The sequence below is a fragment of the Ambystoma mexicanum genome, chromosome 6q (genome assembly GCF_040938575.1).
Source record: "Ambystoma mexicanum isolate Mex_15411 chromosome 6q, UKY_AmexF1_1, whole genome shotgun sequence".
Classification (NCBI taxonomy): Eukaryota; Metazoa; Chordata; class Amphibia; order Caudata; family Ambystomatidae; genus Ambystoma; species Ambystoma mexicanum.
Window position 1 is genome coordinate 628,907,263 of NC_090937.1, and position 16,789 is coordinate 628,924,051.

Below are 16,789 nucleotides of genomic sequence, written 5' to 3' on the forward strand. Positions count from 1 at the left end.
TCTCGACAATAACAGACTTAGGATTTCTGTTGAATGAAGACAAGTTGGAACTTGTTCCTAGCAAAAGGACAGAATTCTTAGGCTTCATCATATATACACGGAACGTGACCTTAGAGCTACCTGCCACCAAGATCAGAGCGATAAATAAGGAGTTGAGAGTAGCTCTCAAGAGATCAGTGATGTTGCTTCAGAGTCTACCCAGAGCAGTATGACTCCTCGCAGCATTCATCCAAGCGATCTTCTCCCTGTCAACTACATTACAGAGCCCTGCAGAGGCTCAAGAGCAAACACCTGCGACAAGGCATGCACTACCACCAGCTTGTGCCACTAGATGAGGAAAGCAAGACAGAGCTGCAGTGGTGTCTACACAACATGGAGGCTTGGAAAGGTTAAGCCATATTCAGAGATGTGACAGAGCTCATCATAGAGTCCGATACCAGCAGATCAGGCTGGAGTGCCAGATGCGGCCACCTAGAAAGAGACGGGAAATGGTCTCTGGCTAAACTCGACTTGCATATCAACTGGCTAGATCTGCTGGCAGGGCCATTCTGCAGTAAAGGCCTTCATCAAAGGGAAAGCACAATTTTGCATTATTTTGCGGAGGGATATAATTTTGGCCGTACGGTATATAAACAAGTTCAGGTGGATGAGAGCTAGCAAAGGACTTCCGGCATTTCTTTTTTTTAACATGTTTACTTTAAACCAGAGCACAGATGAATACATTAGAAACATCTTAAAGACATATAATAACACCCCCTTCAGCAGATCGAGCAGGTATGGTTCATTTCTTTCAGTGCCTCCCTCCCTCTATCTCCCTCCCACCTCCCCTAATCCAATTTAGGTTTCCTCCTAGTCCAGCGAGGCAGGCTCCATTGCGAGCCATTCTCCACCTGAGTGTAGGACCTCCTTGGCCAGTCAGGTTTTATGGTCCAACGACGGAAAGTTTTGATTGTAGTCTAGAAATGGGGCTGATATGTTCGTAAAGTGGTGTGGAGGCCTGCTTTGGCCACTGTGACTTTCTCTGCAATCAATATGTCCCAAATTTTGATCCATTTACAGGTGCGAGCCACTGTGATTTTCCTGGCCAGTAGAAATTGTGTCAAAAGTTTTGCTGTTTTCCCAGATTTCGGGTAGATCCCTGATATTGGAACACCCAACAAATTGGTCTCTGGTTACATGGGGATTGCCACCCATGTAATATATTTTATCGTGGCGATACACTGGGCCCAGAAATCTTGGGCAAGACCACCACATATGGATGTAAGACCCCGAGTGATCGCAGAGGCGCCAGCATTGGGGATCCAGGGCTCGGTTAAAGTGATGGAAGTGTAGTGGAGGATAGTACCATCTCAGCAGCAATTTGTGAGTGCATTCCTGATTGGTAATGCAGAAGGATGAGAAATGTGTCCTTGATCAAATGTCCACCCACTTTTGGTCCTCCAGAGGGTGCCCTAAATCCGCCTCCCATTGTGCCATGTAGGGTGCCCTTGTGGTAAGAATCTTCTCCTGCAATAATTTGTAGAGCATGGAGATTCATCCCCGATGTGGCAGTTCCTCAAAGTGAGCTCAAGAGGGGTAGGAATGCGCAGAGCCGCTTCTCGGGTTAGGGGATGGGAGCACCAGTGTTGCAATTGCATGTAGGGAAACCTATCCGCTTCTGTCATACAAAATGCTTTTTTGCACTGTTCGAAGGAGCGAGGCTGGCCATCCTCAAAGAGTTGTTCCAGAGATTAAAGCCCCCAACCCCGCAATCCAGTTTTTGAAGCTCAGTGGGTGGGATCCGGGTGAGAAAGCATGATTATGGAAAATCAGGGAGTAAGGACCCAGCCCCCTCGGGATACCCTTATGCCTTAAAACCCAGTGCCAGGTTTTGAGGGTGTGTTTAGTGGAGGCCAGAGACCCACTCCAGGTTCGGCGCAGTGGAGGCGGGATGTGTGGAAGGAAGGGCAAGGGAAGCGGCAGTCGAGACTGTTCTGCCTCTACCCATTTCAGGCACCCAGAGGTCTCTGCACAGGCTCGCATGTGAGCTAGCTGAGCCGGTACTTGATATTTACGTAGATCAGAGACCCTCAGCACCCCTAGTCTAGCATTGCCCATCATAGCTTTCTGAGGAATCCTCACATTCCTGACCTTCCATATGAACCTGAACATTTTCCTCTGCATGCGTCTAAGGGGGTACAATGGTATCGTGGTGGGCAAGGAGGAACAGGCATACAGGAACCACAGAGGAGGTCAATTTAGCAGGCAGTGATACGACCAATGAGTGAGATCTCTTGTGAAGACCATCGATCAAGGTCACGCTCCAGCTCTTGAAACAGCGGGGGGAAGTTCACCAGATACACATCTTTAGGGTGAGCAGAGATCTGAACCACCAGTTAGAGAATGTCTTTCTCACTCCACTGGATCGGACATTGGGTTTCCAGGACCTCCCCCCCCCGTGCTCTAGGCCAATCCCCAGGGCTACCGATTTCCCAAAATTATTAGCAAAACTCACCACCTTCCCAAATCTATGAATCTCTGCAAGAGCTGGCATTAGTGAGGAGCCGATATCTGTTATAGATAACATCACATCATCAGCATAGAGTGCAATCTTGTGCTGGGAGGAGCCAATGTGTAAACCTTTGATGTCTGAATTGGGTCTGATAGGTTGCCATTAACTCTAGGGAGGGTCTTCAGGGACTGGTAAATAGCTAAGATACATTTTTGGAAGTTCGGCCAAAATGGACGGATTCCAAAGTAATTCGTAAAAAGGCACAATCCACCTTATCAAAGGCCTTGGTTGCATCCAACGCCAGCAGAACCAATGTATTCAAGTCTTGTTTTGTGGTGTCTACTAGTTTTAGGGCCCTACAAATATTATCCCTGGTCGACCTATGCATTATGAGCCCCGTCTGATGTGGGTCTATCAAATTGGGTAGGGTGCTAGCTAGGCGGTTTGCCAATATTTTCGAATAGATATTTCTGTCAATATTTAACAGGGAAATGGGCCCATATGAACTATTGTCTTAGGGTCTTTGCCTGGTTTAAGCAGGAGTATGGTGATAGATTCCTGCATTGATGGAGTAATGGATCCGGCCATGCCAAAGGAGTTAAAAAGGGTAGTTAGTGGGGCTATCAGTTGAGGACAAAATATTTTATAGAACCTTGTTGTATACCTATCCTGGCCTGGGGCTCTAGGTTTGAGAGATTTAATGGCTGCGTCAATCTCCTCACCTGTGATGAGGGTGTCGAGGTACACCCTAACATTCCATTTGGGGAAGGGCAACCCCCTGCAGGTAGTCCTGTTGTTCAATCTGGTCATGCAGTGATGCCGACATTACCTCAGAGAGGTGGGCTGCTGCCAGGCATAGTTTAGTTTGTTCCGCGTATTGGATCTTACCCCGGGGGTCACAAAGGTCCACTATGGTATTCTTCTTCTTCGTTTTAGCTAGCTTCTCCACCATCAGTTTATTAGCTTTATTATTCCTGGCGTAGTAGCCTTGCTTGGACCTGGCCAACAAATGCGCTGTACCCTCTGCATAATGGGCCTCTAGATTTTTCTGGGCCATTTGTAGGGCACGTTGGGACTTTGGGGACCAGCCGTTGCATTTGTGGTTGGCTCTCTGAACCTCCTGTTCGAGATCCAGTCGGATTTGACGCTTACGTTTGGGGAATGCTGCCCCATGTACAATGAGTTCACCCCGCATCATGGCTTTCATAGCCTCCCATGTGTTGGCTGGGGAGGTGTCCTCATTCAGATTTTAAATGAAGACATTTTGGATCACTGTGGCTATGGAGACCCTCAGTGACATGTCGTTAAGAATAGGGTCATATAGGTTCCACCAATGTCGGGGATTGATGTGGGTCGGCATCATGGCCCCACAGGGTGAGAGTCACGGGAGCATGGTCCGAAAGGACCCTTGTTCCCATGATCACATCGACAAAAGCCAGGACCTGCGGAGAAGCCAGTATGAGGTCAATTCGAGAGAGGGTTCTATGCACTTGTGAATAGAAAGAGAAGTCCTTTTTCTCAGGGTGAAGTACTCTCCACATGTCAACTACCTCTAAGGTCCGAAGAAGTTGAAGGGGGCTTATAGCAGGTTTAAAATCTCTAGGGGTCGGAGGGTGTGTTCTGTCTTTTACAGGGTCAGGGACCCCATTAAAGTCTCCACCAATGATAACTTGGCCATTAGCAAACGGGAAGAGGGTATCGCCCAGCGCTTTGTAGAATGCCTCTTGTCCATAATTTGGGGAGTAGACCAAAACCAGGGAATAAAGTTGCCCAAATATAAGGGCTTTGACTGCTGTAAAGCGGCCCTCTGGGCACTGTAGTGTCTCTAGTATCTGCGAATTCACCCATTATGCAAAGAGAATTGCTGTACCCCCTTTCCTGGTTCCGTTTGAAGCCAGGTATTGAAGCGGGAAATGTCTATTGCGGTGACGTATAAAGTCCGTTGGGATTAAGTGTGTTTCTTGCAAGAAAGCCACTGAATTATCATCGTCTAGCAGCCGCTGCAGCATCGACTTCCATTTGGGGGGGGGGTTCAACCCTCTAACGTTTAACGAGATAAACTTCAGATTTTGGTGTGGAGGAGGTGTGTCCTGAACCTCTGTTTTTCCTGGAAGTGAGGCCTGGGTTAGGCATGGCTCAGTGACCATCCGGGGGGTTTTCTATCTTAATGTCATTGTGCAGCTGGGGTTTTAACATAAACCTCCAACAGGAGGTCATAACTACGGTTCATAGTGATAAAATTGAATTCAAAAATCTCGAAAACCAAAATCTCGAATACAAAAGGCCGAAAAATAAAATATCAAATTTTTTTTTCAATGTGTTTTTTTTTTAAATGGGGGGGTTCCCCCCCCAACCCCCCTTTTTTTTCATTTTTTTTTTATTTTACCACTTTTTTTTTACTTACCTGACCCCAAAAACATATATAAATAAATAAATAAAAAATTCGATATTTTTTTTTCGATATTTTTTTTTTCGGTCTTTTTGTATTCGATATTTTGTTTTCGAGATTTTGACTGACTACCCATAACTACAACTTTGTGGGAAGCTGGTTTTTCCTTCTGGGTGAATCCCGTAGACTAGATCCGGAAGCTGTGTGGATGGACACCTTCCTACACAATTGGACAGGGACTGTCCATTCCACATTTCCCCCCTTTGGGATGCTGGTGAGGGCACTATCAAAGATCTGCAGGGACAGAGTAGATGTAGTGTTAGTGACACCGGATTGGAGGTCGCAGGCATAGTTTCCAGTTCTGAAGGAACTTTCCTTGGATTTCCTCTGGAGGATTCCCCATCTGAGGAGCAGAGTCTAGTCTTGATCGCATGCAGAGTTTCTGGCACAGATGGTTTTTGCCAGGGCTTTTGGAGAAGGCTACTGAACTCATCAGAGTTTATTGGGTGCCATCTACTGCCAGGAGCAATAGTGCTGCATGGCAAGCCTGGGAAGAATCTTGCAGGAGGAGGGGTCTTCCACCCGTTTCTACCACAGGCCACAAGCTGGTGGACAGTGCCCCAGTGGGGGGGGGACATCCAGAGGTGGGTAGGCTAAATAGAGGGGTAAAAGTAAGCAGATCCCCCTTGCCGAAGTACTCTTCCTTATGGGATGTGAACAAGTTCCTCAGGCTTTTCGAGCAGTGGCCACAGAACAATCTGCTGTCAGTTAAGAAGTTATCAGGGAAGCTACCGACCCTGTTATGTCTAGTCTTGCAGGCGTGTGTTGGATATCTGAGAATTAGAAATCGACAGGAAAGTATTTTACCCAGAGAACGTCGTATTCAGTGTAGCGTGACGCACCAAAACCAATTCTTCAGTGATCTCTTAGACCTTATTTCCCAAACAATAGCACGTTATGCATAAGGCAATTCGTTAAGTGCTACAAGGCCTCTATGGCTTAGGTGACAGCTACCATATCAAGGTGGGTGAGAGAGATAATGGCCTTAGCAGGGGTAGATGTAAAATTGTTTGGAGTACATTCCAGGAGGGGAGCCATGGCTTTTGCAGAAGTAGTACTGCTGCAGGAGATCATGAAAGCAGCAGAATGGTCTAGTGACTCCGTGTTCAGGAATTTCTATTTCAAGACCATATTAGCTGTTTGCTGGGGCAGTGGTAGAGAACTTTGAACAGGCATAATGCTTCGCTCCGGTCTTGTCATGATAATTGTATTCAAGACACAGAGGTGTGCATTATCCCACCCAGCGAATATGCAATGCTGTCTTTAAATGGTAGTGGCCCTGGGATGCTTGAACATTTGTTCTCGAGAGCTTACTCTGAGATATGAAGACATAGGTATCCATGGCTTCATGACTGACATACCATTCAAATGTCACCTATAAAAGCCAAACACTGTGGTTGAAGTGCAGGAAGATAATCAGATTTAGGGAAAAGTTGGGAGTATCCAGGACAATCCAGGTCTCCTTCATATTTGCTTATTCAAATCTCGGTCATGGGAAATGTCCAGAAGATATATGTCTCCTTTACATTGGCACGTATGGGGCCTGTTTTGAAACTATATGTGATTATTTAGAACAAGGAGATCTTCATCACCAACAGTTTGAGCTCAATTTAGCAGACAGAGTCTTAACTTTGAGAGACTTGCCAGTGACATAATTGCTGTTGCCCACAATCAAAATCTTTCTTGATGTAGTGCGTCTCTAATTTGACGCATTCTTTAGGGGGAAGTTCAACATTGAGGTACCCACTGCTGAGGCCCTTAACATAAACATTAGTTTTCCCAATACAGCATGACTAGGCACATCCATTTGGGAGGCACTAAACAAAATATCCTGCTGCCTGTCATTTTACGAGAGATAAACTGTTGAAGGTAGTCCTAGAATGCTATATGTCCATAGTTAGGATCTTGAAGTGTAGTGAGAGACTGGGAGCTCTAGCCCAGCCTAAGAATACAGTGTTTCCAAGCTCTTCCCTTAAATGTGCCTTGATCTCGTTCAGATATGGGTACAGTGTTCCAAAGACAGAGGGCTGCCACAGAAAATCCAATCCCACCAATTTCTATTCTTCAAAAAGTCAGGATTTGCCACAGAAGACTGATAGAAGAGCAAAGATTGTTACTGGGCTTATAATGTTCATTTGTAGTTGAAACAAATGGGGCACTGCAGCCATAGAAGGCTGTGTAACTTATACATTTACTTTCAAAACAATATGTTTCCACAAAGGTGCAGGTTCCTTGGCACTGCTAGATATGTTCTATGCTGATAAATAAGGTATTGCCACAATCACATCTAGAAGTTATCACACCATAAACAACTGTTGTCGACCAGCCACTGGCAGGAACTATAAGACCTTCCAATCAAAATGTACGTTCAACATGCAGCTGCTCACTACAACACTCATCTGAGGGACAAAGGACAGAGCATTTTACACCCAAACATCGTTTTCTGACATCATAGCAAGTATGTGGACGGGCACCCATAGCAGAGGCCCAAAAGGCTTCATTGCAATACTCCCTAGAAGGCACTTACAGAAACTGACAAGAATTAAGACCTCAGTCTTAACTGAAAAAAGCTTTGGAAAGTGGCTAGTCAACCATTGCTCCATCACAACCAGATGCCTATGAAGTGAGCCCACTGGTTACTGAATATTAACTTATAGACATATAAGAATATGTGCCTTATCAGCATAAAAATTGTATACAAAACCGTGTGGTCGGAAGAAGGACTCAGACCAGCGGGCATGTTCTTAAAGGGTTTTATTTAACTTTTAAAAAATGCCTTTCTGTCCCTATTGCTAAAATGGGAGTTCTTTTCCTAGCAAACTATACTAAAGGTGTTCCAGAATCAAAAGTATAGTCGACCGTCCAAATCCTAACCTCTAAACTGGCCCTGCCACTTTGAAAAACATAACAGAAAATTGGGCAGTATGTCCTACCTTCAAAGTTGTTCACCCAGACCTTGCACAGGTTTTCCCAGGAACCTCTCCTGGTTTCAGGTCCAAGGCTTTTCAATAGGAAACCGTTTTCCCTAGTTTAAAAGTTCCAAAAGTCTCTCAGGTTTATAAGTAAAGTCTGTAAGGAACCCAGGGTTGCAACAGTAAAGACAGACACAAGTGATCACAGTTCAAGTGGGGGGTTTATTAAAAATGTAACGGGTGAGATAAATGCCTAATCTAAACCTAAATCTAAGATGGGAGGAAGCTATGTCCATCAAATAATAATATCACCATCCAAGTGGAGTCTAGTTAAATCAAAAGAGCCTATAATAAGAAAAAATGTTTGCCAATCCTTACCACTATGCTACAAAATAGTGTGGGATAATGTTCACAAGAAAAGAAAAAAGTGTTCACAAAATGATAAGTCAGGATGGTATTGCTGGGGTCTCCCTTCCCAAAGTTTTGAGCATGGGACAAGTTGGGATTCCTGAGCACAGCACACTCCTGGGCCTCTCCAGCATGAGGTTACAGTTCCTTTCCACAATACAGGACCTACTGGGGTCAAGTCTCTTTTCTACAAAGTCTCTTTCCTTAGAAGGCCTGCTGTACCATAAACAACAAACAAACAAAAGTTCCTTCGGTATTGTTTCATGTTGGGTGATTGCTCTTTGCCCCTTGCATCCCCCTCAGCTGGGCTCTGATTCTTCTTGCATTGTGGCCTCCCTCAGTCGGGTTCACAACAGCCTTTCATTCACAATATCGGCAGCTTGTAACATTCAAAAGTCTTAATGTCTTTTTACACAATCATTCACTGTGGGCATACCTTGGTCATGTTTACTCTTGTCAACACAATGTTCTCGGGAGTATTATGTTTCACCCTAAGTTGCAGCCATCCCTCAGCTGGGTTCACATTTACCAGATACACAGTACACTTTGTTTTATCACAGTACGGTATTTACTCCCCTTAGCTTTCCTCTTGACAATGGGTCAGAGACTTTCGATTGGACAAGGAGTTTGACGTGACCATTGTAGTAGCACTCCTACACCTCACGTCGGCCTCTCCTAGGGCCTTCTGGAATGTGTACTTTCAACAAAGGGGACCAGCGAGAGTCCTTCGAATTAGTGCTCCCACGTCGCCTGATCACTCTGCCGCTGGTCCTTCACTGGGCTTTCAGTTGCTACACACATGAGTACTTTGTTCACAAGTTACTTGAGTTCATACAATGTTGCTGATTGAATCCTTCGGCTCATCATAGTCTGGCTTATTTTCAACTCTCTCCGACTCACCGGCTGTGTTGAACTCGTTGGCGCTTCTTATGTCTGGAGTCAAGGACGATACCACGGTAGCAGGTACATCTCCCCGCCTTGGATATCAGTGCGGGAGGACCTCGTGCACCGGTTACATCTCTTATACCACATGCCAGCTGTCATTCCCGGTCTTATGATTCCTTTCATGGAGGCTTTGTGGCTCTAGGTTGAAACGGGCAAGGGCCCTTCCCTTCTTGTCGTCTTTTCAGGTCTCGCCGCCTTTCTTCTCCATTTGAACTGCCATCCTGGAATAGCTGCTTCCTCATGCGGTTGGCCTTCCTCAAAGTGTGCTCTCGTGCTCCGCCTTTTATCCCTGTGGGGAAGGGAAAGGGCTGTCAGGTGTGTGTAGTTGTTGTCAATGGCCTGATTCTACTTGATCCTTGTGTTGGAGCATGTCCGGTAAAAGGCTCTGGGGTTAATCCTTTGTCTTTCACAGTGTAAGAAAGTGTTTGTCTTGGAAAAGGGTAGAACTTCTAAATATTCTACGGGGTAGGATGGGGAAAAGGTGTCATAAGAAAGGGGATACTGCGTCTAACTCTTCGGTGTCCCACTTCCACTCCCAGAAGAATCCCCATACAGGTGATCCTCCTCCACTGGTCCACCTACAGGAACTGGATGAAAAAGCAATGGCCGTGTCCTGGCTACCTGGATGACAGATCTCCCGGGACTAGCAGGTGAGACACCTTCAGGTTTCTCACAAGTCTCAAGTTCCTAAAAAGATCATCTCTCCCAGTGTTCGCAGGTAGATGGATCCCCTTAATCCCCTTTACCACTTACATCAGTTTCTCCCCACTAGGTTCATGTCTTGCTTGTTTCGTGGTTCCATCTTGGATTTGTTCCTTGCTTGTCTGGCTTGTCTTATTGGGCACCTCAGGCTTTCTTGGTTTACTCTGTCCCAATGTCTCTCTTAATTCCCAGGTGTATTGGTGTCCTCTCTTTATATATGTCTCTCATGGTTCTCGGGTGTTGCTGTGCGCCGTTTGGCTGATTGCACTATTTGGGTTTCTTGGGCTCCCGTAACCCTTATTATTTCTGATTTCCTTGTATCTCTCTGGGCCTTGATGCCCCTCATAGGGATTTAGGATATTATTTCCTTCCACTGCTTTCAATCACTGGTATTTCCACCCCCTCCACAATGACCAACCTGTGGACATTCTCTGCCACAGGGTTTGCTCCAGCAAGGTGTTCGTTTTTCGGTAGCAGTGACGTTCTAGATGGCTTCCTGAAAGTCCCTGATGGATCTGAGTGGGGGTGCCGCTCTGCTTGTCTCTGTTCATCTCCGCTGCTCACTTCCTTTGGTGCAAGTGGAAGACTCATTTCTCCCTCACACTCTGGGTTTGGCATTGTTTGCTGGGCCCTGGGCCCACCACGTCCTCCATGTGGTCATGCATCCAGATAAGGGCGGCTCCACTCATCCTTGGCCTCACCTACTCTGCACTGCCCAGTGCCTGATCGGTGGCACCTCATTTTCTCTCTGGTTCCTCTCTGAGGCACAGCCGGCTCCACTGTGCAGTGCGGCTCTGCCTCTTAATGACTCGTGCTAGTTGGAGGCTCGCCTCTATGTATCGCTTCATCTCATTCTCCTCCATTCAAGGGCAATAGTGCTCCATTAAACAAAAGGGGTGTGTTGTTAATGTTCAGCTGTTAAGCTCACAGAGATTCCAGCAATGTCTTGAGCCAAACATGCAAAAAAACATTCAATGTTATTTATAGTCCGACAGATTAATGTAAGATCAGTTTCTCAGATTTCCATATATGCAAAAAGTTTCTTAATTGCAGGTAGTTTCTTTTGGGAATGGGAGTCCTTGTCCCCTTGAGGGTAGTCACTCCCAGTGAGGTCCCACTTTCCCAAACCCATACGGAGGGTTTTGCTAAGCAGGCTCTCCTCGTCAGCCTAAAAAAGGGTTGGCTTCCCCTGGATTCATCACAGCACATATAAATGTAAAAAATGAGGGGGGAAAGCGTTGAGCCGATGATATGCCAGATGGGCTCCATTGCAGATAAGACATACAGTGGCCCTCAGCAACAGTTTGAAAACAATCAGAAATAATGGCCATCAGCCCGCAGAGCACTTTATCTTGTATGTTGACTTGGACTAGCTGATCTAGCAGAAGCCTATTGTCCACAATGTTGAATGCAGACAAAATGTCATGCAATAACAGGACTGTAAAACTGCTTGTATATTTTTCCCTGTTTAGGTTATCCAATACCTGCAAAAGTACTAATTCACACTGCTGAAGAGGAGGAAACCAGCTTTCAGGTCATCTAAACATGTGCAGTCTCTGTCAATGCCTGTGGTTGTTGTGCAACTATTTTTTCCATTACCTTTTCTTCATACACATAGGCTGCAGATTCCACACATCCAATGGATCAAGTTTGCACCTTTTCAGAAGGGACATCACAATGGCCTGTTTGGAGTTAGAAGATACTCTCCTCAATAAAAAGGATGCATTTATAGTATGGACTAACTCCGAGGCAAGAATAGATGTCTGATCATGCACAATATTTACAGTAAAAGGACCCATTGGTTAACCAGACATAATCGCAGCATTAATTGAATAATCTATCAGATAGTAACCAAACATAATTCAGACAATGCATTCTCTCATAGGTATATTCACAATGTTATACTGGACATCTACATCCAATGTTGACAGATTACTCAGTTTAATTGTGTTGGCATACTGAATCTTCAACATTTTATGTAAAGAAATGAGATCATCATATTGTTTTGGTGCTCTGGTGTGTCATGTGACTACTTTCAGAAGCTGTCTGCATGGTAAATGCCTTCAAAATAGTAAACATGTCCTTCTGAATGTTGGCATCATTTGTGATGCGCTCAACACAGAACACCTGTTTGGCTGCAAAAATGTCCTTCTTATACAGAGAAATCTGATTGTTATGAAGTTATTTTGCTGTTGGATTATAGGACAGACATCACTGTTTTTCATATGCCATGCTAGACTATTTCATGATCTTTAACTTGGGGGTAAATCATTTGTTTTTCAAAACAAAATCTTGAGATTGCGATTCTCAGGATTATCTTTGTAAGCAGAATGAAGTCAAGTCTGACACAATGATGTTGCTCGGTCCTCGCCAGCAGGAATATAGAGTACACAACATCCAAAAATAATTAAATTAAGAGATTCTTCCCACAATATGCTCACAGTACCAACAGAAACAGGTAGCAACTGAAGAAGGAACAACACATTTCAAAAGCTAACTACAAGGAGAGGTATATTATCTGAAGGAGAGGTGAAAGTCCATCCTTTGCAGAAGGGTGCCAAAAGTTCTTAAGGAATACATGCTTCCGCTTATATGTAATTTATCTGTGATGAAGCATAACGGAAATGTTCTACCTTAACTTTCAGAAAGAGTGCCTCAGATCCATGGTTCTATTATCTTGACACCTTTAGAACTGTGCTGCATTTGCATCCATGATGATTTGCCTCTTTATCCTCTTGTTTAAAAAAAGACAATCAATTTATATGAGGGATAGCAAATTAAAATGAAATACTTCCAAAATAGAGGTTCTTCCTTTGAGCCCTCATCATCTATTATGTAACCCAGCATGTCCTCCTACCTTTCCTGTTAGGAAAGGCTCCTAATTTTGCAGTCAAAGTCAAGGACCTGGGAGATGTTTATGAATTCACTCTGATCCTTAAATTTCTATTTAAAATCAATTCTATTCTATGCTATTTGTTAAGCTCTGTCATCACCTTTGTATCCTAGCTCTCATTCCCACCAATTTTCACTACCTTGTGGTGGGATTCCTTATCAATTCTAAATTCGACATTGCGAATGTTACCTGTGTCTACCTAACAGATTCATTCCTTGCAGACTTAACACAGTGCTGCAGTTCAGTTACTTTTGGGTAAAAAATAATTGATTCTATCAATCTGATGCACCGTTCATAGCGCTGTTTACCAATTCACCATATGATACTCTTCAAAATCTGCTGCATCACTTTCAAATGTATAGATGAGATCTACATTACAGCTAACATATGATATGGTACACCTGATAGATCTCTAAGTTCTTTGACAAAATTGCTGTTGTCTATGCTGCCATTCCAGTCGAAGCGCAAATGAGAACGAAGATTCTCTATTCCAAAAATATCGCAAAATGATGGGATGTGCACTGTGCACCCCTGAATATGTGGCTTTATTTCCTAAAATTCAGAAATAATGGCTAAATCATGAGACTTGTGCTGAATGGTTGCCATTAGCAGAACAAAGTCCTTCCCTGTGACCTAAACCTATCAACACAAATGTCTTTTAAATTGCATGATGGTGATATCAGCTTCTCTCTCGAAAAGCATAGATATTTTTGTTAAACATAGTTGGATGACTCAATCCGAAAAAAAAACAATTTTGTTTTTCTAGTCACATCTGAGGATATCATACAGTTAGAACTCCCGGTCAACCTTGTTTTACCAACATCCCTACTAATGCAAAGTATTCATTTTTATGAATTGTCTTATAACGAAATGACATACACGTTTTTCAATCAAATCAAAAACTATGCTGTTACTGCCAAATATGCAATGTTCATCAAAGAGATTCTTGCCAATGACCAGGCAGGATTAATTTCTCAATGGCATCAAGGATATTCATTGTGCTATATGCACACCTGCATACAACACAACTCCAGGAATGACTTAAGGTTAACAGGTCATAGAAATCAGATTATTGGGACACAACATTGAATCTATCACATTTTCACTACAGTTGCAGTTTTGAAAGGGAGCTTCCTCAGTGAATTCCTTCTGAGAAATAATCAAAATAGCAGAATTTGGCAAAAGATTAAACCCTAGACTGTTTTGGAATATTCATGGATTTCCTAGCTCCCCACTTATTTGAGTAGAAGAAGAAACAAAACAACCTTGCAAAGAACTGGAATTAAGTGAAGGCCACCAGGCTCTCAGATTGTACCTTCCTACTGCATAGCCAAACTCCAAATAGATACAGAAATTCTGTTCATCAATATCTATAATGTCAACATACACAGTGGTAGAGCGTGCAGGACTCTCTCTGGAGGGAAAGTTAAAACAGTTGGGCTTGATGCATGGCAAAAAGCCTGACAGAAACAGATTTGCATTCGCCACATGTGCAGAATGTTCCGGTAGCTACACAAGGTAGATCTTTCCTAGATTATAATAAAAGAAAAATCTGGTAGAAGGCATAGTCAGATGACTGGGTGAGCAAGACATAGTCTACTTAAACATGCCAACACGTCACAGTACCAGGAGCCAAACTCAAAGCAGAGTGTAATCTTCAGGAAAATGACAGGCTCTTTCAAGAAATGGACAATGGCAAGAATTTGCAGGAGGTAAAGAGGAAACCACTTGCAAGATTTCTTTTTGGCTTCTTGTCGGAACTACTCTAATTGTGTTGGCCAGAGAAATGCTGTGACATGACAACATGTCAAGAAGAGGCAGTGCTAAATTAAATTCTCTTCACACTAATCTAAAGTTTTTTGGAACATACCCAACTCCAATAATTGGACTCGCAATTCAACATCTATGAGTGCTAAAAGTTTCTAAATTAAAAACAACAACCAAACAAAATGCGCATCCAGTTATTGGAAGTAGCACAACCATTAATGAAAGAGAGAGAGTTCAGCCAATTATTAAATCAATGTGAATCCCTTTGGATTGACAAACAAGATCAGGTTATTGATAGAGGCATACATTAGGAATGCAATTTACTTTGCTTTTTTATGAATCTGTATACCTGCGCTTCCATATGCCCCTTTTTCGTACCGTGTTGTCAACTTTACCAGTTTACTGACACTGAACTAGGTATAATTATTTATTCAATTGATGTTTGATTACCATCGTTTTGTTGTTAAAGTTTAATCAGATGATTTACTCGCTGTTAAGTATTGTTTTTTAAATGTTCGATTTTTTTGTTTTCCTTTTCCCACAAATGATATGGATTTTTGTGTAAATCGGTACATACATTTTTTTGGGCAATGTTTCCACTCTAAATCTATCTGCAACTAATCGGACAGCCCATTGGATCTTTTCTGTAGTATTTAATTTTAGATCATGGTTGATTATCCCTCAACATTGTTGTTATTTTTCTTGGACCATTTATGGCACTCATGCGCCATTTATAGATTCTTCAGTTATCTTGAGTGTATTATATATTTACTGTTTGTATATGATGTGTAAGTGGATTTTCAGAAGTGCATTGTTCATTTAGTTTGATCATATTTTTTTATTTAACTTTATTGTATTTTATTGTAAGTATATCTTATTGTATTCTTTGTTTTAGCTTTATTTTAAGGCTTTCAAGTATGTTTACTTGTGCAAGTCTTACCAAATGTTTCTTTTGCTATGTGGTTAATTTGAAGCCTTTCCTCTAATGCGGTTATGAAAACTAGAAATACTAGAACTTCCTGTGTGCATGTAATGTGACCTTACCCTTCTAGCATCTTTATGCTGGTTGGACAGGCAGTTTTCTGAGCGTCAAGCAATTCGTTTCATTTAGTGCAAAGTTGTGCTTCTGTAACCTTGAAGGTAGGTAACAATTTGTTTATGTCTGTTCTAAGTCTGCAGCTATTGACATGTTCTGTTCTTCAAGGCATATAGATTACTTTCACAATGTTGTCTTGTTGCTGTCTTTTTACATTGCTTTCCTGACAAAGAACCACATTAATTTTGATTTGATTTGTGAATTTATACCATGCATACCCTTGAGGGGACTGAGCATGAATGCATCTGGGTGCAAGATGTTCTAATATAATGTATCACAGTGTTATGGGAAGTTGAGCTACCCATAGATTCTATACTAGAAAAACAGGTACATTTTTAGTAGTTTCCTAAAAGTTCATAGAGATCAAGGAGTCGAAAGTTCAGTGGAAGAGCATTCCACATTCGAGGACCAAAGGCGGAAAACCGTTGTTCACCCAATGTGGCTGTTCTACCCCTTGGATTCTGCAAAAGTCGCTGATTCAAGGAGAGCATCTGTCTCTGAGGTTGGTACAGCTGGATCTTTGCACTCAGATTGGCTGGTGCCATCCCAGGGATGCACCTGAATACCAGGCAAAGTACATTGCAAAGAATCCTTTGAGATACCGGGTGCCAGTGCAACTTCTTCTTAACTGAGATAATGCAATTCTTCTACTCAGTGAGAAAATGAAACAACATTGTCGATAAAGAACTGAAACATTACAAACGATTGAACTCAAATGATTGAATATATAAACTAACCTATCCTAACAAAATGTTTAGATTGGTATTAAAGAATAAGTTGTAATCAATGCAACTAATGGACTTCAGTTGAAAAACCTGTGTATACAATGCACAGTGTGCATGTTCCCTCTGCTGCTCCTCCTATAGAATAATATTGAGGAAGTCAGAGGTCTTGGATAGGTATAGCTGCTTGTTGACTGCTGTTTGATTTTCAGTAGATGCAAATTATTGGTCTACAACCACATTGTTGCTGAAATGGAGGGGTGGAAGGAGCAAGGAGCTGAGGCATCATGAACTGCCTACAGGACATCATTTTGGCAGATGATTGGCCAATATTTTTCTATGTGACTGCAAATTGAAGGTTGTAAGGTGATGGAGGTTTTTTTTCTTTTCTACTGTATCCAATT